This window comes from Octodon degus, unplaced genomic scaffold (assembly GCF_000260255.1).
Source record: "Octodon degus isolate 3935 unplaced genomic scaffold, OctDeg1.0 scaffold00006, whole genome shotgun sequence".
Taxonomy (NCBI): Eukaryota; Metazoa; Chordata; class Mammalia; order Rodentia; family Octodontidae; genus Octodon; species Octodon degus.
Window position 1 is genome coordinate 21,407,429 of NW_004524582.1, and position 21,667 is coordinate 21,429,095.

A 21,667-nucleotide genomic window follows, 5' to 3' on the forward strand; every position below is an offset into this window, starting at 1 on the left:
TCTGTCTCTCCCTCTATCCTCCTCTCTCCCTCTTCCTTTCCCTCTCTCTCTCCCTCTCTCTCCCTCTTTTTCCCTTTCTCTCCCTCTCTCTCCTTCCCTCTCCATCTCTCCTTCTTGACCTCCCTCCCAATTCTTAAAAAGTTACAAATCCCAAGCACCAGTGTTTCCACCTCATTCAACCTTAAATACCTCCTGACGGCCCTGTGTCCAAGTACAACTGCATGTGGTATGGAGGCTTTGCCATGTGAATTTTGTAGAAACACAGTTCCACCCTTCACACTCAGCCTCATGTAAGTACCTGAGATAACAATCAAGGGTTAAATTCCAAACTCCAAGACCATAGTGGACTCCACATCTTACAATCATGGGTCCTCTTTTCATTTCTGGCCTGATCAAGTTCTCCACTCCTCTATTTCTCTCTCAAAATTAATGACAGTAATGATAAACAGTAATGATAAGTAATTAAGAGTAAGAAAAATAAATAATTCTGAGTAATAAAATATGTTCTGATGGATATAGCTTGTTGTCTTAATCACTTTTTAGCTACAGAGACATCCAACATCTATAACTTAAAGAAAGTGAGGTTTAATTTGACTTACCTTTACAGCCCATGGCCTGCCTGCTGCACAGCAGAAATAGCATAGCAGAAGATGTAGAGGATGAAGGCTGCTCCAAAACAAAGAGGGAAGTGACAGAGATAAGAGAGATTCACTTCCGGGCCACCCCCCATGACCTACTTCTTCTGGCTGGGTTGTACCACCTACCATCACACTCAGCCTAGAACCCTCATGACCCAAACCCCATCCAAAAGCCCCCCTCTGAATGCATGAGAGTGTGGGGATTCATGCTTCACTTAAACCATAACACATATCACAGTTACCTGATAGGCACACCACAGGAGGCATCTCCCACTTCACAGGTTAAAAAGCAACCTACCCAAGATTGGAACCAATATGTTCTCAAACTAGTATTCATACCAACAGCATTTGACTCTTTGAGAGCACTTATTTCTACAAGCATGTGAAAATAAAATACTCAAAGGGAAGAAAATAGAGTTATTAAGGGAGCCTTCAGAGAACCACTGAAAACACAGCACGGTGGCCACATGTGGAGAGGATGCGGAGCAACAGTGAGGAGTGCAGGCTGCACTGACAAGTGGTCAGACCCCCACCCCTCACCAGCCAGCCGCAAGGGCAAGCAAAGTTCACTTAACCTCCCCAGACTCCAGTTTCCTTGTGTGCTCATGTCAATAGCAGCACTCGCATCATTCAGAGAGTTAAAATAATGCATGTAAACATGCTTAGCCCAGGGCCTAACATATTGAGTAAATACTCAATAAATAAGAACAATTATTATACATCAGCCCAGAAAGAAAAATATCAAAATATAAGCACCTAAAAACACCTTCGAGGTTTGTAAACCAAAACTTTAGGCACAGAGAAGAAATAGAGAGAGAAATGTTATTCCTCTAATCTAGCAAAAAGAGACTCCAGGGAAGCAGAAATTGTAATGTATAAACAGCTTTGAGATCACAAAATAAATTAATCAAGGGAATTATTCTCCCTTTCAGAGGATTTAGACTAAGAAGCAATGGCCTAAAGCGACAGAAGAGGAAATTTGGGTTAGGTACAGCAAGCTGAGAATGCTCGCAGCGGGGAGAGTAATTAGGAAATGAAATAGACTCCCTAGAGTTGGCATTGTGGAGTCTTCCCTGGCAGTAATCAAGGAGAAATGAGGGGAAGAGGACCAGGCAGGCAAGGACTGCAAAATACCCATCAATTAAAAGGAATGGCTATCTGATTATCACTACTCTCTTACAGCCTCTTTCAGGAAAGTCAGCACTAATAACCAACAACTAGCAGTTCTTGGCAGCCAGAAAGGTCTTTAGAAGAATGCAGGCTCAGATGCTGGCCTGAGGATGCTTACACTTCTGGGAAGAAGGATTTCCAAGAGTGGAGGCAAATGCACGCGTGTGCAGTTATTATCATCTAAGCTCTAACACACTTTTTTCTCTTGAATTATATTCAACTATTACTTTGTTGTGGAGGTTTTTGAAAATTTTTCACTGTTGCAAAAGGAAATGCCTAGTTTAAAGTCTGACAGCTTTCATAGAAAGTTCAAGAGATGTATGTTCCTGTGGGTTGTCCTGGTGACTATCACATGTTACACTGGGACATTATTTTGGTGTGAGCAGGTAACAAGACAACGTGTTTTGAACTAATAGTGTTCAGACAAGCTATCACGTCTGCACCTTGTACTATGGATAACCACTACAAAGACAACAATATGCAATGTATTAATTATTGTGCCTGTCCTACTAACCTGTTTTGAAACTGTCTCATTGCTACTTCTTTCTCAATAAAATTAATATAAAAAAGATCATGTGAATATTTTATATATAACATCCTTAAGTTCTCACTTTCCTTTTAATTGCGTTATACCATAAAAATGAGAAAGTCACAAGGCAAAATTAAGATTGATATGGAATTGTTTGTACAGAATTTTGACTAAAAGGAAAATCATGATAGGCTATCAGAGTGAAAGATATACCTTGGGAAAAGATGAGATTGAAGTTAGACCTTATAATGAGTCAAAGATAAGAGGGGGCTGTAGGTAATATCCACCACCATGACGTGACCACAGAGCAAATTACCTTTAAGTAAGTAACTTAAAATGGCAATCATAGGTTGTAGTCAACTTTCATTACTGCATCAAAATGCCTAACGCACACCATTTAGAAAGGAAAGGTTTCTTTGGCTCCTAGCTCCGGTGGTCTCAATCTATGGTTAACTGGCTTTGAGGGAGAAAACTTCATGGCTGAGCAAAGTTGCTCAACATATGGCATCCAGGAAGTAGAACAGGGGATGAGCCAGAGAAGAAAGGGCCAAGGACCAGAGACAAGCCCCAAGGTCACCCGGAAGTGTTCTTACTGGTCTCCTAGGCAGCTTTCAAGCCAATCAAATTAATTACCATATGTGTTAATTTACATAATTCTGCAGGATATCTATCGGGGTGGCTCTGCTGACCCAGAAGAGGACAGGCTGAACTCCCTGGGCTTGCTTCTGCACTTCTGCACAGTGGCTTGGAAGGTGACAGGAGGTCTCAGTGATTTTTCCTCCTGGAGGTTGTGTCTTGGCTTGGGTTTTCAGGCTTGACAGAGTTCTCAGACTACCTGAAGGTGTCAAGACTTCACAAAACCTGGGCTCAGTACTCTGAACCCTTCCTGACCAACCCTGCACCCTTTCATTGAAGGTTAGATTCACACCTGGCTCTTTGTTTGATTCAATCCCAACAAGGTGGTGAAGGAGATGATGTTGACTGACATAATAAAGAGCTAAACTTGAAGAAGGGAAAAGAGGAAAGAGAAAAGTGTGAGAATCTGCTGTGCTCTCACTTAGAGACCTCTAAATCTGTGACAACAAAATCTATACAGAAATGATGGGAAAAGTAAATTCACAAAGTCTCACTATGAGTAACACTGAATTCCTCTTTGTTTTCTTGGACAAGCTTCACACAGCTTCATAGTTTTTCTTGACTTTGGACTTATATTTCTCCTGGGGAAGCAAGGAGTTGATGGGTGGGTGGGACAAGAGAGCTCAAGCTCAGACTCATAAACATCCCACATACACCTTTACTCAGGGCTGACTGTGACCGTTTGGCACTTAGCCAAGGGGATAAATCAATCCCCACTCTAAATGAAGGCTGGAAATGAAATAGTCTCCAGAAAGAGATGGTCAATCCATCTGACCACTCATAAATTTTGCCTTCATTTGAAATTGGAAGAAATCTTGCTCCTTTTTCCTGATTAAAAATGTCATAAATCTCAGGGATCAGAGGGACAAGCAAACTTTCTGCAGCCTCTGAAGTCTAATGTATTCCAGAGCAGTACCTGCCCCACTCATAAAAGTCTCCTAATATTTTGTTCTGAGACTCCAGAAACTTATTGCCAGAAATTACAATTTGTCATCTCAGAAACATTCCTAAATTACTCTGAGGATCCATCCTCACCTTGAGACTCGACTCTCTCTACACTCATTGTCAGTGTAAGCAGGTATTCATGGAGATTGAAGGCAGTATGTATTTGTTTTCTAAAGTTAAAAGAAAAAGATCATTCAGTGATACCTGATAAAGCAAGTCAAGCAGACTATTTAGGACTGTCATGATAAGTGTAGCAACTATAACAATGGATTTTTTTCAAATAAAATGGGAGAAGTGGAATCCTGACACACATGAGCGGATGTGACCGTTCAGCCAAAGAGGATGGTGGGGGCCTGAGCATGACAAAGCTGCCTGAGGAACCATGAGTGGCAAAGAAGTCTCCAGCTGAACTGACCTAGCAGAACTGTTGGGGAAGAAAGGCCAGGGTAGGCAGGCCTTCGCTGGGGAAAAGAACAATGAAGACCCGAAAAGAGATGGTAGGGGGAACTGTTTACAGGCCGCCCTAGCACAGGTCTCTGCTGAAACTGGATCTCTTGAGGAAGTACACAGATGAGCCTAGGAGAATATTCAGGAACATGGCAGAAGTTTGGCCAAACGAGGAATCATCATCACAGGAGGCAGAAGCCGTCCCAGTGGTCAGCTACCCATATCGACACCTGAGGTTAGTGAATAGAACACTTAGCAACCATCCTACTCTTAGCACTACTGCCTTCAAGAAATCTAAGCACAGTAGGAAACACCTATTTCACTCAGGAATGTGCTTTTTGAGGGAAGACAGCAACACAGACAGCCAAGTCTTGTATGAGAGGTTGAGCCCGACACTCGGGAGCTCCTTCCCTGGTCCCTCCAAGTCTTAAAACTTGGTTCCCCTTACAAATCTGAACACATTAAATCTCTGCTAAAAGTCCTCCTGTGGCTTTAAAAAGATTTTGTTCCTAGGCATGCTCAGGGTTATCAGGGTCCCCATGTAGCTCCTCCATGCAGCCACCGCATGCCCCCTATCCACAGCTGACATCTTAGAAGTCAGTAAGGACTGGCACATCAGGACATCCCCAGATGCTACTTGTGGGCCTACAAAGTGGCAAGGCTTCAGTAACTTAGGCCTCTGTGTCAGTCAGCTCTTTGCTGCTAGAATAAAATACCGATATGCACAATCTGAAGGAAGAAGGATTTATCCTGGCTCATGATTTCAAGGCTTTGAGTCCATGGCTGGCAGGTTCTGAGGCAGGAACCTCACCATGGCAGAGGGGCCAGGCAGCAACAAGCTGCTCTCTTCATTGCACCGGAGGGAACAGAAAGAACCAGCACCATTAGGGCCCACCCCAGTGGCCTGCCTGCTCCAATCAGGCTCTACCGCCAAGCATGCATCCAGCTGTGTCTTCCGCCTGTGGATCGATCTGCAGATGACTACAGCACCCCCGTGACCCCATAGCCTCCTGAAAGCTCCAACTCTGAACACATGAGACTCAGAGGGAACATTTTAGATCTGAAGCATAATATCCGCTTTGTGGGCTTTTCTTCTACATCTTAGAAGGCATAGTCAGTGGTGGCACTTGTTGAACAAAGTCCCTGCTCTCAGAAGACTTCCTTTCTGACGTCTTTGTTGACCACTCCAGGCAGCTGTATGCTTGCTCCACCCCATGTCCCCATGGTCCTGGGTGCTCTTTATCTGCAGCACTTCCATCTGGCAAGCAGGAAGGGCCTCTCCAGATATCCACCAGAGAACACTGCTATAAATATAATCAGCACAGCACAAAGCGGTCGAAGTCCTTCGGCTAGCTGTGCCAACACAGATAAGAGGGCAGCAAGCACACAGCGATTGCACTCCCATCCCTGAAGATATCCTGCATCTATTTAGCTAGGAGGACTTTTCATTCACAAATTGTTATTAAATATCATCTGTCTGCCTCCTTACCAATTATCTATTTCTCCACACCAAATTACTACAAAGTTAATTGGATTTTAAAAACAGACAAGGGCTAGGGAGATAGCTCAGTGATCTAAGCACCTACTTGGCAAGCACAAGGACCTGGGTTCAATCATCGGCAGCCCACGCTCTGCCAGCCCCAGAACCCTGGGAGTGCCATGTGTGCCCCCAAAACTGGGTGTAGTGATACATGCTTGTAAGCTCAGCGCTGGGGAGGCTGAGACAGGAGGATCACTGTGAGTCTGAGCTGCATTGCAAGACCCTGTACCAAATAAATAGATAAGTGAGCAAACAGACAAAATCTTCAAAGTTTAAACAACCTGTAGCCATTACTTTGTCATCTTTGTGTGACCTAAGCTAATGTTAGTGGGGACAGCTTGTGTCTACCCCATCTGATATCAGCTATAGCAGCCCAGTCTGATCTGGGGGATAAAAGATCGCTTCATGTTCATGTCCATCTGGCGGCAGCTCAGATGACCACAAACGTCTGCATGAGGTAGGGCCCATCTGCGCTATGCTCCAGGCTCTGTCTCTGCATGAGGTTTCCCCTACAGGGTGGGCAGACCCTGGACGTGGTATCCCAAAGTTCCAGCAAGACTCAGGCAAGTCATACAGCCTCTTATGACTGAACACTCTCACTTCCACCATAATCTCTTGGTCAAAGTAGATCAGAAGCCAGCCCAAGTGTGAATAGGAATCAGTTTTCATCTGTTGAAAATGTATCTTATAGCTTGTGTGTAGATGCCCCACCAAAGCCTCATGAAGACTTGGGGACAGGGCTTTTAGAGGCGAAGGGGTGGTACAGGGCCCATCCAATTAAGGCTAGGGCTCCAAGACAGTGCTTTCAGTGCTAGAAATACCTGGTATACGTTGGGATTGTTGGTGTCACTGGTTATTAGACCCAGTTCTGGTTCTCAAGGACCTCAGGCCAAGGGGACAGCAAGTGGATTGGGTGAAAATTAATAAATTCTTAATTAATTGCCACAAGTATCTATTGGCTAACAAATTTTCTAGCCTTGGCAGTTGAGGTGTGATAAACCACGACATTTATAAAAGAATGCTGTGACTCTCTCTGCTGATGAAGCAAGTGGGTAGCGTGCCAAACACTCGCTTCCCCTTCCCAAGAGAATTGCACACTGCCTAGCACCTTGAAGACACTCCTCCATTCAAACTTCTCTTCTGGAGGCTGGTCCTTCTTGTCTCTTGAAAGGTTTCCATTCACCTTCTAGGGTGTAAGGTCAACATGTGCCAAAGAGAGCTAGACACAGTGTCTTGTGTCACACTTCAGGGATGTCTGGTCATTTTGGCACCTCAGGATTTCCCATATTCCCCTCACTTCTCACCACCACCACAGTCCACACAGATTAATATATTGCACAATGTGTCACAAAGATGTTTACACTATTGTCTTCCCCAACAACTGACAGCTTTTGAACTTTTGAGAATTTGCCCAAAGCCATACACCTCTTGTCTAGAAAATGTGTGTAATGTGGCTTGTTTCTAGATGTCCCCTGTGAAGCCTCATGTAGTCATGGGGACAGGGTTTATGGTCCAATGCTGGGATTAAGGGTGTGAGTGCTACACCTGCCCTAGAACTGGTAGGCTGCATTCAATGGAAGAGACAGAATGAGGCTTAGGCTTATCCCTCCACTGACCTTGTTGCTTTTGCTGTTTTCTGCCTCCAACAATTATTCCTCCTCTGCCATGTGCCAATATGCCTTAGTGCCAGCTGATTATGGACTTAAAGCTCGACAAACTGTGAGCTATACAAACCTTCCTTCCCTTAACTTTGGTACAGGTATTTTGTCTCAGCAATGAGAGAAAAGTAACTAAAACAGCTTGTAAGCATCCACTTGGATTTCCCTTCTAATAGACCTCCAAACCTTTAGGTAAGGAAACTACCGATTTGGGGGAGGGGGCATTTTGCTTTACTTTGTCTCTGTGTCTCATTGCTTGGTTCACTGACTGACACATGGGTGAATCAATCAATGACCCAGTAAATGAATGAGGAGTCAGTGGATATTTGAGAACAGAGGTAACATCACATTCAATTTCCTCTGGTTGAAGAATAAGGGCCTCCTCTCCCTGCACCAGCCAGTGTCATGTCAATGATTAAACAAGAACAAGAAGGAGAGGATTCCAGAAGTATTCACAGTCAAATCCTTCAAGCTCGTCCTGAGAGCCTGAGAGTCTGAGCATTTAGGAGAGGCTTTGTCCTAATGGTAACTCCCCAATCCTTGTCTCAGGCTGGATCAAGGCCTAAGCCTGTGTGAAGGATGGGGGCTTAGCTGTTGGCCACGTGACCCCACCGCCTTGGCCTCCACGTTTCCCTTCTGACAGAGGCTATCTTTCAGGCCTGGCATAGGAAGAAATGTAAGAGCCACCAGAAGAAAGGCCAAACAGTCGGCTATTTTCAAATTTCTTCCTGAAATGGGGAAGAAGGAAAGTCTCTGAGCCTTTATGTAAATATAGGGACAAAAACTTGAAAGGCTAAATTCTAAACTGTGGTCCTAGTGTGGCCAGGCCCAGTAATTTAATTTAACAATCTGCTTTTCTCTCCTCCTCCCTTCACTACCTGCTCCTCAAGGAACACAGAAGGCTTTGTGGATCTGCTTTCATTAATCTTCAGGAAATCCCAGAGAAAAAGTTGAGGCAGAAGGCTGTATCCCTTGTTCCTGGGGATACTTTATCCACAGAACCAGCTCACAAAGTGTTCATCTCCCGAATGCTGAGAGCTGTACCAGCATTGTTCCAACTGCCTGCCGGCAGCAGAGAGACTCAGGGACAAAGGTGACAGGTTAAGGAGCGTCTTAGTGGTGGGACCCTCAGCCTACCCATATTTGACATCAGTTATCCCAGAACCAAGGTTCCCCAAATAACCTATACTCTAATAAAAGTCTCTATTAATCTATATTCAATAAACCTACAAAATACAGTGTGGTGAATGAATGTCTGTCACAACATTCTACAATCTATATTATGTAACTAACATAATAGTATCATGTCTAAGAAAAGCCAAATTACCCTATATACTGTATAACAGAACTTTGCTATGTAGTAATAGTTCCAGAGTAGGTGCCTGGCCCCCATTACAACAGATAAAGTTTATCCTGGCTCTGTATAAGACAGTGCTCTGGAGCCACGTGGCCAAGGGCAAGGAGCAGCTGAGAACGTGGGCTCAAGTAGCCTCCTAGCACTGTCTCTGTCTTCAAGCTCTGTGCCTATCTCCTCTGAAGAAAGGGTTCAAAAATTGCTGGATCAGAAGCAAAGGAAACTACTGCTCTCAGCTGCAAGTAGAAGACCAAACTTGCCCAAGGTGACAGAATTCTTAAACTTAGAGGTAGTGAGAAGGGAAAATTGTCACTGATCCCTACATTGCCAGCAGGGAAGTGTGAATGCTTTGACCAAATTTTGTGACTCAGAGATTCTAGAAAAGAGACCAGACCAAATAGTATACGCACAATCTCTGTCTGTCTGTCTGTCTCTCTCTGTCTCTCTCTGTCTCTGTCTCTGTCTCTCTGTGTCTCCTGTCTGTCTCTGTCTCTGTCTCTGTCTCTCTCTCTCTCTGTCTCTCTCTCTCTCTGTCTCTCTCTCTCTGTCAGGAGACGTTTCACTGAGAGGGAGAGGACAGGACTTCTGTTGAACTGGGGTGGAGAGCGGGTGACCAAGCTGCTGTTCCCAGAATAGAGTAATAGGCTTTTATTGATGTTCTGGGGTAGAATATGGTTCTAAGAGATGCTTCTTCCTGAACTTGGGAGGCTGAAAACAGGAGGATCATTAAGAGCCCAATCTGTGTAACTAAGAGTCTGATCTGTGTAATGAGACCCTATGTATTCTAGATAGTGAGTCCCTGTACTAAAATACATTAAAAAATAATAAAATAAAGATTTTTCTTCCTATGCCTCCAGTAGAAAAGTATGAAGATGAAATATAGGAAGTAAAGCCATGCTGTTATGTTTAGCTGTGGGGGACTCAGGTCAACAATTTCTGACATTGCCAGTTAAACAGAAGACCCAATGCTATTATGGGCTACCGGACTCTTTTAGAATATTTTGCTGAGTTTACACACCTATAATATTCAAATAACAGAGCTTAGCAAAAAAGGGGTATACAGATGAACGTCCATTTTGTATCTGTGTATTAAAGTGGTTAGGATAGATATATAGTTACATTCTCTTAATAAATAGAATGATTTGTTCTAATGGTGTTTGTAAATAGGATCTCAAGTCCGCATCTTGTACAGCAATTAACCACTAAGAAGAATGTATGCAGTGTGTTAGTTATTGAAACTGTCCTAGCAATTTGATTTGAAACTGTCTCATTGCTATTTATCAATAAAATTATGAAAAAAAATTTTTTTCTTCCTATGACAGACTTTAACCACTGAGTGGTCCAGGTCAACTCATCTTAGAAGCTGTTAAGTTTTTGTATATACTACGCCAACATCCTGGTCTTATACTTGGAGGGCTAATGAGATGCTGACTTGACTGAGGAATTACTGAGTTACTCTTACAACTGGTGTCAGTTTGCATCAGAATCCTGGCCTTGTGACAGGGTTGAAGCACTTTTAATGTTGGAGCTACGGCAAAAAGAACGTGGGCAGGGTAGAGGAAACATAGAGCAGCTCCAAGGGCAGCACACCAAGCTAACCCTGTGCCACAGTCCTGGCCAAAATATTTCTTGACGGAAGCCATGTGTGTGCAGAGCTGCATATGTGCCAAATAGAGTACTGACAGCAAAGAGGACAGACACAATGTGAAGACAGAGAGGCTGAGCCTCCTGCCCACTTTCATCACCCATAAAATATGTGCCTAAGGAACAACTGAAGGAGATTCAAGGATCTCAGCAAAAGTAACCTTCATATCCTGGGACATAACTCTCATCGTAAACCCACCCCCATTAGACGCGATACCACAGCAGAGCTGATGGGAAACTATGAATGTATTTCCCCATCATGTAACCTTCAAAATTAGTGATTTGAAGTTGACCAAGAGCAATTGACAATAGAGGGCTTATCAGGTTTTTTTTCTCGCTAACAGTTTCTCATTTTATGTAAACATTCTGCTTTTGTGGTTTTTATCAGGGTCTCGTGATAGTTCTGTTGAAACATAGCATGCCAAAAAGGATAATAGTAACTGGGCACAGGAGTTTGTTTTCTTATCCCAGCTTTCTGGACCACCATAGAGGTTCTTAACTATCCCAGTCCCCACTTCAGTATTACCATTATTTTCAATGTTTGCTGGTTCTAGAAGTATAAATCGCCCTTGCTTAATTGCCTAGCCTGTATCAAGTATCTTTTACAATTCTTTTAAATTTGATCTCACAGCATAAATGTCACAGGAAAAGCTTAATGGCTTTAAGTTTCAGATTCCTCAGATAATTCCTATATAATAAATTCCCAAGGAATAGGAAAAAAACATCTTGCACTAGTTTGCATACAGGAGGTTCACGCTTTTCCAAATTTCGGTTAAATAAGTCAAACTGGTTTTGTTCTATGCATTATTTATCTTATTTAATGAAGAGGTATGATTGTAGTACATTCTTAATATTTATGGAGGAGCAAATACATTCTAACATTACGTGTAAATGATTTAAACACGGTGCAGTGTTTCCGAATGTTTACCTTATGATTTAGTGATGGAGCAGGGATGTTTAAGAACTAGTTATGTCCTAAGTCGGCAAAATGTCAGCAGAATGACAGAAGGTGCCAATTAAGTAATGCATCATGGAAGCACGTTAGAAGAGTCTAGATCTATACACACAGGGAACATTCTATTATTTAAACTTACATTTTATTGCTAAGTTTATGTCAATAAAATGACATAAATTCATTTTTAGTAGGCATAATGAGTTCATCCAACTCAGTGGATAATGTGAAACACCTGTCAAGTTGACCTTCCAACATGCTCATTTCAGTGACGTCACGGAACTAGATGGTTTGCGCCTCCCCAGGGGCACCAAGGGTTAAGGTCACCACATGATGGCTGCAAGGCCCCAACTCTCGTTTGCTATTGTAGACTGAGTCACGTGTCTAAAGCTTCATCCCTCAGTGGGTTTCCTAAGTGATTCTAGTCCTTTGGGATGCTAAGAGAGAAAAAAGAAAGAGTGAGTTAGGGCAAGAATAAAGAGCAATTCCCATGAATCTTTATGTTTGGAAAGTACTGGATTAAACTGTAATCTCTGCAAGATATCTCAGAGCCTTTAAAAATGATAACTGTGCATTTGACTTTCCAAATGGGGGACTGGATGTTCGGTGTTTCGTGCTCTATTTGTCCTCAGGACCATACTACATGATGTAGTCCTGCTTCACCTGCCCCTGTCATTGAGAGTGACTCAATATTTACTGCCCCAAACCCTCAGTTCTTTACTTAGTACATTCGGATTACCATAACAAAGTGCTTGAAACTGGATGACCTGCTAACTATATTTGTTTCTTACAGTTCTGAAGACTAGGAAGTCTACAATCAACATGGTAGTACCCTTGATGGCTGGGGGTGGTACCTTTCCTGGTCAATAGATGCCATCTCTGTGTTGTCTCTTCATGTGTCAAAAAGGGAGACAGTGTACTCTGATATCCCATTGAGAAGGGCACTAATCCCATTCACAGGAGCTTAGCCTTACCCTGTGCATTCCAAAAAGCTTCACTGCCTAATTCCAGCACAGTACAGACTGAGTTCCAACTCATGAGGACTAAGGAGAAAGAAACAGTTTCTATCGCAGTAGATACTTAGGCATTGTAAGAAGACTGTTATGCTGTATAGATTTGTGGCCTATCTTTGACTTCCTCAGTAACTTCAAAAGCACTGTGTATCCCTTAAGGACCCTGTAGAAACTTGGTGTGAGCCTTTAGTTCCCAGGGTCTGCTCCTCCATGGGGAAAGAACTACAATGAGACTGCTTAAATCCTAGATTTGGGCAGGGCTAAGGTCAAACCAGGCTCTCACTCTGATATCATATATGAAGTTTACAGAACAGACACAATGAAAAAGGAAAGTCTTAAATCCATACATCATGGAAAGGACATGAACAAAAGGATTCTGAAGCCAAAGAAATTTGTCTAAAGCATTTCTAAGGATGATGTGGGAAACACACTAGGCACAGCCAGCCAGCTGGATTAAACACCCAGGGTGCACACTTCAGCAGGACCCCGAGTACATGCTAAGTGAATTGAACCAAGCATCCAGAAGCCCAGGCTCCCAAGCTTGTGTTTTCTGGTGTTCCTTTCACTACTCACAAAGATCCACTACTTGGTCAAACTTTATTAGTCAGATCCTGTGTACTTCTCTGTAGAATCTAGGTTGACAAAAAGCCCTCCTGAGTCCATCTTCCAACAACTCTCTCAACCTCCTTACCAATCATGGCCCTCATTGTCCACATCTACAGCTGCTGTCTGATCACCCTGACCTCCTGTCTTTACCAAGAATGCCTTTGTCTTGGTTTAGTCAAAATCCCTCTTGTCACTGTTTCCTCTTGGTTATTCTTTTTCATGGACCACACCCTGCTGCTTGGCTATACATCCCCAAAGGCCAAGCCTGTACATGAAGTCTCCTCCCTCCTGCTGCAAAATCAATTGCCCTGGTCACGCCCCATCACAGTGATCCTGAATAAAGTCTTCTTTGATGAACTTTTAACAACCATCATTGAATGATTGTTTTTCTTTAATACTATGATAACCCCAACTCCAGCAAGTCAGCAGACACCTGAGCCCTGATCACGATGCTCTCTGCCTCAGTTTCCAGTTTGACTCCAGTTAGTTCTCCCAAGACTCTGGAAGCTGATGACCTGCCTCCTTCTTGCCATACTCTTTCTATAGAATGACTTTATTTGTGCACCCAGCTACCTAAATGGATCTTTTATTACAACAGAAAGATCACGTGCAGCACTAATACTGTTACTCCTGACTTCTGCTTCTACACTGCCTGGGGACTCTCGAGGGGAGGAAGGAAAGAGAAGACCCACTTGGAAAACCAAAGATCACAAGCTGCCAGTCAGCTGCTTCCTGCTGCTCTCACTTTCCACTTTTACCCTTTGACACTGGTATTTGAGCCTGGCCTGGCTCTTCTGAGTTTCACCTCCCATTGCTTTAAAAAAAAAAAAAAAGGAAAAAAAAATATATAGAGAGAGAGAGAGTTATATAGGTTTATAGTTATAGATCACATTTATAGTTATATCATTACGTCATTATATAAAATTGATGCCACCATAACAATAATCATTAAAGACCAGTACTCACCCTACACTTTACTAAACAGAACATTTTTGGAGTCAATTAAGCCCCGTGCATGTCTGATGGATTATATCACCCTCTTAACCTTTCTTTGTAGGAAACTTCTCTCCTAAATTTTATGTTAATCACCGTCTTTTCTGTTCTTTATGATTTTTTTGTTATGGGTAACCTAAAACAATATAGTGCTTTGTTTTGCCTATTCTTAAATTTTGGGTAAAAGAAATACCATCATGTATGTGATAGTTAATCTTTCTTGTCATCTTCACTGGCTTGGAAGACCTTAGGAAATTAGCAGCACACATTTGTGGGTGTGTCTGGTGGGTCACGGGTGTGGGGCCTTGAGTCCTGGGGACACAGCCTGCCTCCTCCTTTCTCCCACTGTCCTCCTTTTCTGCACTTCCTGGCCACAATGAGGCAAGCAGATCTGCTCCACCACATCCTTCCACTATGATGCTTCTGCCTTGAAGCCAAACAACCATGAACTGAAACCTCTGCAACCATGAGCCAAATGAAACCTCTCTGCCTTAACATGGCAGTTATCAAGTATTTTACCCCTGTCACAGGAAGTTGGCCAATACAGTATACATGCTTTTGAAGCTTGCTCTTTTCACTCAACTTTGAGACTCATAATGATAAATACAACTTTCCTTTCTTGAACCTTATCACTGTATGGTATCTACTATGTGAAGGCATCACATATTGTCTCATTTCTATAGTGGGTGGATATTTTTATAGTTCTTGCATTTTTCTGTTATGAACAATGCATATAGTGTGTATGCTTATACATGGGCCATGTTCTACCAGTACAATTTCCTACAGTGACGCTCTTCAGCTTTTTGCAATAGTATCAGCTAAAACCTTTTAAAGGGTAACAATTTCTCATTTTCAACGAGCTCCTAAAAATCTGTAACAGAAGTTTAAGTCATTGAAAATATTAATATATGTTATGCTACTAATAAGGTTAAACCCTGTAGTGATGTAAATTCGAATACAAAGCCAATAGAAGTCAGCACTTTCTCTTTCTAATGAGCGCCCATCTTCCGAGGGGATAAGGGCTAGGAAGTGAAGGAGCTGCAGAGGCCACCTTGTTTCTGGACTCAGAAGGTGGAAATTCCAGAAACTGGAAAAACACTGAAATACACCCTTTGTGACTGCAGGGGCATTGATATAGAAAAATCACTCAACTCTGAATTTTCTCTAAATCTTATGTAAAAATGTTGCTTAGCAATCCAGCATTTTAAAAATTATTTTTCAATGATCTATCAGCTAGTGACTTGACTAGGTCTTTTGTCACCTTGAGTGTAAGTAAAGAATTGGAAACTACTTTACTCACAAACTTTTCAATCATTTGAGCTAATAATTTTTTCCATTTCTGGGAAATACAGAAAATAGGTTTTATCATATACTAACTCTAGAAATATCTATCAACTAACATTTCATTATATGTATAATTTTCCATTTAGAGGATCTCGTTTAGCCTGACTTGGAGTTAGAAAAAGGAAATTCTATGTATTTTCATTATCATCAAAGTTTGTTGATAAGATGTTGATATCTTCACATACATTTTTAAATTTTTCATATGAAAATAAGAAATGAGTATCTAGCTTATTCAATCTATGAATAATATTTGAAATGTAGCTGAACAGGCAAAACTGGTTTTTAACCAATAAACTAAATCAACCAAGCCAACTGTTTGTGTCTGTCTGTCTTGCTTATTGCATGCCAAGGGCCAGTCCTAGGGCCTCTCAAGTGCTAGAAAATCACTCCACCACTGACTTACATCTTTAGCCTTACATATATTTTCTATAAAAAGAATATCTGGCTTAATTTTTCAATTAAATAAATATGTACAATGAAACCATAACAAGTATTTCATTTTACTCACAATTCTAAGGTAGATAATTGGTACATAAATGGATGATAGGTGACAGGGTAGGTGAGTGAATGGATGGATGGACGGATGGATGGATGGGTGGGTGGGTGGATGGATGTTGAAATAAATAAAACCTTGGCCTGACTATGTTATCTGGATGAAGCAAGGTTTTGCCTCCTTCACTAGTCACACTAGAATATATTTTGCATAATAGGGATTTCAGGAGAAAAATTGTTAAATGAAAAGTGGTATCATTGGTGCTGAATTTAGAGTATTGTATGGGAAACCAGAGTACCATATTTCTAGCAAAATGTTCAGCTTTTCACAAAAAATTTGTAGGAATAGAAAAATAAAACGTGATCTATGTCGTGCTTACAGTATCTTGATTAAAGAAAGTTTCAGAGCAGCTATGTTTCGCATTACCTGGCTTGCTTGTTTGTTGGTTTGTTTGTGGATGAAAGGTTTTTATATTCCAGAATGATGTACCAAAGGAAGAGAGGAGGGGGTGGGGAGAGGATTTCTATTTGTCTTGTAGCAGGATAAGAATGATCAAGAAGGGGTCAGGCATGTAGCACAGTGGCACAGCCCCTGCCTGGCAAGCACAAGGTCATGAGTTCGATTCCCAGTACAAAAAAAAAAATCAAGAAAGAGAAGCTAAAGAAAGAGAATCAGCAAAAAGCTTTTATACAAACTATATTCTCCATGTTGCCAGATTTAGAAGACAGTATATATAGATACTGAAAACCTAACAATTCACTTAAATCTACTTGTACTGGTAGACTTCCCAATACAATCTCCAGGAAGAACCAGAAGATACATCACAGTCTGAAGGCCATTAACAAAGGACATATACTGAGGAACACAGGCAATGGTCATAGAAGTGTGTCTTTGCCTCCATTAGGCAACACCAGAGTGTTTCCCAGTGATTTGCAGTGTGCACTCCCTGGCGAGGAAGTCCTATGCCTGCACATTCCCAACAAGCAAGATGTATCACCCAAGCTCTTGGTCAACAAATCTAATCCTTATGAAATGTTTTCTCCTATTTTAGTTACCACTTCTCTCGCTACTAATGACATTGAACATCTTTTCTCCTGTTTATGGAGTGGAAAGTAGCAATACCTCTTCATTATTTTATTGAGTTTATTGATACAATTCAGATAGGCATAATGATCACATTCATCATAGAGAACTTGTACATTTTCTCTTGGTTTTTGGCCACTTATATTTCCCCTTCTGCAAAATGTCTGTTCATATCTTAGTATATTTATGCATGGGGATCATTTACTTTTTCTTTTGTTGATTCTCAGGATTTTTTTGTGAACACCATATTCTGTCAATGATATATACCTAAAAACATCTTCTCATAAAATAAAATAATCCTTCCTTGTCATTTCTCTTTCCAAAGTGTTTATATTGTATTCTTATGAACAAGATTTCTCAACTTTAAAGTATTTGAATTTATCAATATTTTCAAGAACTATGCCTTTTGTATGTTAAGAAATTCTTATTTCCTCAATATCAGGAAGGATCTCCCATCTTCTACTTTAAACACTTTGAAGTTTCACCACTCACAACAAGTACTCCATTGACCCAGAATTACTTTTGCTTCTGAGATAAGATTCCTTTTCATTTCTTACTATGGGGAAAACTACTTGTCTGTGTACCTTTTAAAGAATCTTCATCCTTTCTTCATAGTTCTGAGGTTCAGCTCAGTCACCTACCATGTTTTCCCCATTTGGTTCCATTGATCTATCTACATAGGTAAATGCCAAAGTTGCAAGATCTTGATCATTCTAACTTTATTACAATAAATCTTGATACCCAGAAGGTCAATTCTCATCCCACCTGGACTGGGAATTCATCAAGACATCTTGACTGATTTTGGCCTCTGCCTTGGTGGCAGCCATAACTGCACTGTTCAGCTCTACCTTCAAAGAGAGATCTTGCTGGGGGAGATGGGTCAGGGGACATCTCCAGCTGAAGATGCCTCCACAATCTGCTCCTGCTTCAGTCCTGAGCCTGTGAGCACCAAAAACCCAATGTTCACATGTGGTAATCATTTCACCAAATAGCACTAAGGGCCAATGGGGACTTCTCCCAGCTGTATCATAAATGAGTTTTTCCCAGACTTTCCTTTTCCCTTTACATAGATAGTACCAACATAACAATCTGAAGGCTCTTCCTGTCCACGCCTGGCCCCTATTCCCTTTAGCTCTATGCTCAATACTAATGCTCAATAAAATCTCTTCTAACTCCATTATGTTTAATTAAGCTATTATGCCCAATAAAACCTTTCTTAACTCAAACCTCATCTTGGCATCTGCTTTCAATATAGGAAAACCAACACATACTTACTAGAAAATTTTATAACATTCTGATCATTCTCTCAAGAAAATGTTTTAAAATATTAAAATTCAAATTACATTGACCTCCTGTCCATGGGGAGAGAATTAATATGCTTATAGTGTGGATATAAATATGATATATCTATTTAATGTACAGTGTGAACATAAACATACTATACCTGTTTAGGTTTTCTTAAGGTCTTTCAATTAAGTTTTTAATCTGTGAACAAAAAGTAATCTGTGGAGGAGGCAATATATGGGAGGAAATATATTATCAAAATGTGGTCCTCTGTACTTTATATTTTACATTGGAATTTTAACTAATTGGAAATGCTTTTCTCTCAGTTTTTCAACTGATCTGAGGTTTTTACAATTTGTGTTGTAATACACTGGTGATATAAAATAAAGACCTGCCTTAACTTTTGTATCATAGGTCCATAAACAATCTTATTAACTCTTCTAACTTTCTATAAATTTTATTTAGGTTTTCTTGATAGACAGTATTTATGATGAATTATAGCAACTACATTTATTCCTTTCCAATCTTTGAAACTCAGTGGAATTCTTATCTAATTCTGTGAGCAGTGACTCTAGCAGAAAATCAAATAGAAGAGGTTATGGGGGCACCCTGGTCTTGTTCTGAAACTTAAAGAAAATCCTTTAAAAACTTTTACCTTTGCCAGTGTTGCCTGCTATAGGGGTTTTAGAGATTATTTAGTTTCTGTCTATTGTTCATTTAGTAGCAGTACTTTTAAGTAATGATGAATGATGTATTAGATTTTACTGAACCCTAGCTGCTATCACCCAACCCTACCTTTTACTGCAGACATTTTATACTGGTTTTGTACAGCGAAATCAGGCAGCACATGAATCTGATACACTGTGATATTAGATTAGTTTTAAGACTAACCCCACTGTTGTATTTTGTACATCCTATTTATCTGCTATTTTTTTTATTTCCTGCCCACTTATTAGATTAACTGAATTTCTTTACCACCACTCCCCCAACCCTAAATAGATAGTGTTCTGTGTTTCTTTATCTAACTTTATCTCTGTTTCTGAAAGATGTTCAGCAAATGTGACCTCCACGGGGAAGGCTTTCTCCCATTCTGTGTGCTCCTCCATCCCCACTGCTACTGTGTATGGGACACGAGGCTTCTACCAAAGATGAACCCATCTGGTCTTTGAGCCAGATCTTATCCCCAAGAATATCATTAGCTACAGCAATTCTCTTTTCTCATCTTTATTTTCTCTTTAAATTTTAATATCTTAACTTTAATTTTCTCTGCTCGCTAGATAATTTGCAATATCAAGTGTATTCCTATTTCATCCAGCCTCAAAGAGAAAGACTCCATACACTGTTTCTCCCTTGTATGTAGTCTCCAGTTATCTTTGTCATTTCTGCAACATCCTTCTCAGAATTTTCATCAACAAAAAAAAGCCATCCTTCTCCCTCAAGAAGGAAATCATGCCAAAGACCAGCTAAAGTTGGCCCATATTCTTGAAGTAGGATTAAGTTCATAGTAAAACTTTTCCCAAAATCTTGCTATGAGATGAAACTGAAATTAGTTGTCAGTTGAGATTACGTCTCTGCTTAGCTTTTCCCCTGGCCTAACTTATTAACTTATTCCCTTCCTTCACTTTCTCTGCAATGCCTGTCCACTGTAAGTCACTTGAGTAAGAGTCTTCATCATCTTCTGATTCTAGGAAACTTAATTGAGGCCATTGGTACAAGAAGTGGGGTAGCAGTGAGGCATAAGGATAGGACTTTCAGGTCGTACCCCTTCCTTCCTGAATAGCGGTAAGAACCTCATCTCTGGCATCATCGTGGATTATGGGTTGTTCCTGGCATAGTCAAGTTTCATAATCACTAAGGACTTTACTTTCAATAAACTAGGAGTGGGCACAGCACAGCTGGAAGCAGGCCCCCTTGGTACTGTTTCTTTGGCACCTGAGAGCTGTGGAAGAATAATAATGAGAAAAATACAATTGGATATCTATTTCCCAGCAGTGTTGACTTACTAGAAATGATGCATGATGGGCTAAGATCTATTAATTCAAACTTTAAAGCAACATGTGAAAACCATAGGGCATCCTTGGAAGTTCTTTATCTCCTATAATCAGAAGGTAGATCGGGTACCATACATAATTGAAAGAATTACAGTATCTCCAAGAGGCTTGGATTACAGCCCAAGAGAGAATCTAGAGAAAAGGTCAGGAATCTGAAACACTGAGATTCGGGATGGGGACAATGAGCTAAGTATACATGAGAACAGTGGCTCTGCAGAAATAGCCAACCCTCTATTAGGAAGAGAAAGATTCCTGAATACTGCATGAGGACTGAAAATGAAGCAGGTACTTTATAATACAATATTTAATTCACCATAATATTTTGCCTTTGTCCTAACAGCCAGCACCCCCATTATTAGTGTGTAGAATTTCGTTTATCTCAGAATAAGTACTGTGCTTCCGTGTTGGCAGTCCCCCTCTTCTTCAGACAGCTCTGAGAACTGAGAATCTGTGCTCCACCCTGCATTTCATCTCGGTGATTCAGCCAACAAGTGGGCTACAAGCAGGAGCTGAAATAAGCCTCTGCCTCTTTAATTTGTGGGTGTTGTACTGTATCTAGCAAGCAGAAAGTGATTGCTAATACAGGGCCCATACAGCAAAGGAAATCTCTGTGTGTGTGTGTGTGTGTGTGTGTGTGTGTCTGTCTGTCTGTCTGTCTGTCTGTCTGTCTGTCTGTCTTCTCTCTTCTCTCTCTCTCCCCTCTCCCAATTCTTGCTCTCTCCCTCCTTCACTCCTTCCATGTTCACAAAGATCTTATAAAGACACTGTGAGAAGGCAGTCACCTTCAGCCCAAGGAAAGAGGCTCCTCTCTCCTGCCAGCACCTAATCTTGGTTTCCAGCCTTCAGAAATGTGAGAAAGTAAATTCTTTTTGTTGCATGGTACTGAGTAGGTGGCTTGAAAAGATTAAGACAGCTGTGATACAAAGAGGGCCTGGACTCTCCATGTCTTCTTTGCCGTGAGTGCGCTGGCATGGGTCTGGCACAGCTAATCTGATACAGATGCCCTAGGCTTCAAAGGGTGGGGGCTACAGAGGCAAAGAACAGCAGCAGCAGAGAACTCATACTAGCAATGGGAGGCAACAGCTATGACAGCAGCATTCTGGCCCTTCCCAGAGGAGCAGTGGCCACTGACCAGTCCCCACGCCAAAGCACCCACAGTGCGGCTGGGCTACTTCCTCTCAGCAGCCCTGCAGGTCCATCCACAACAAAATTCCACTGAAGCAGTTTACTTTCAAGTTTGATGGAAAAGAGCAGTTAATCCTTAATTTTTCTTGCCTTCCTTTTTCC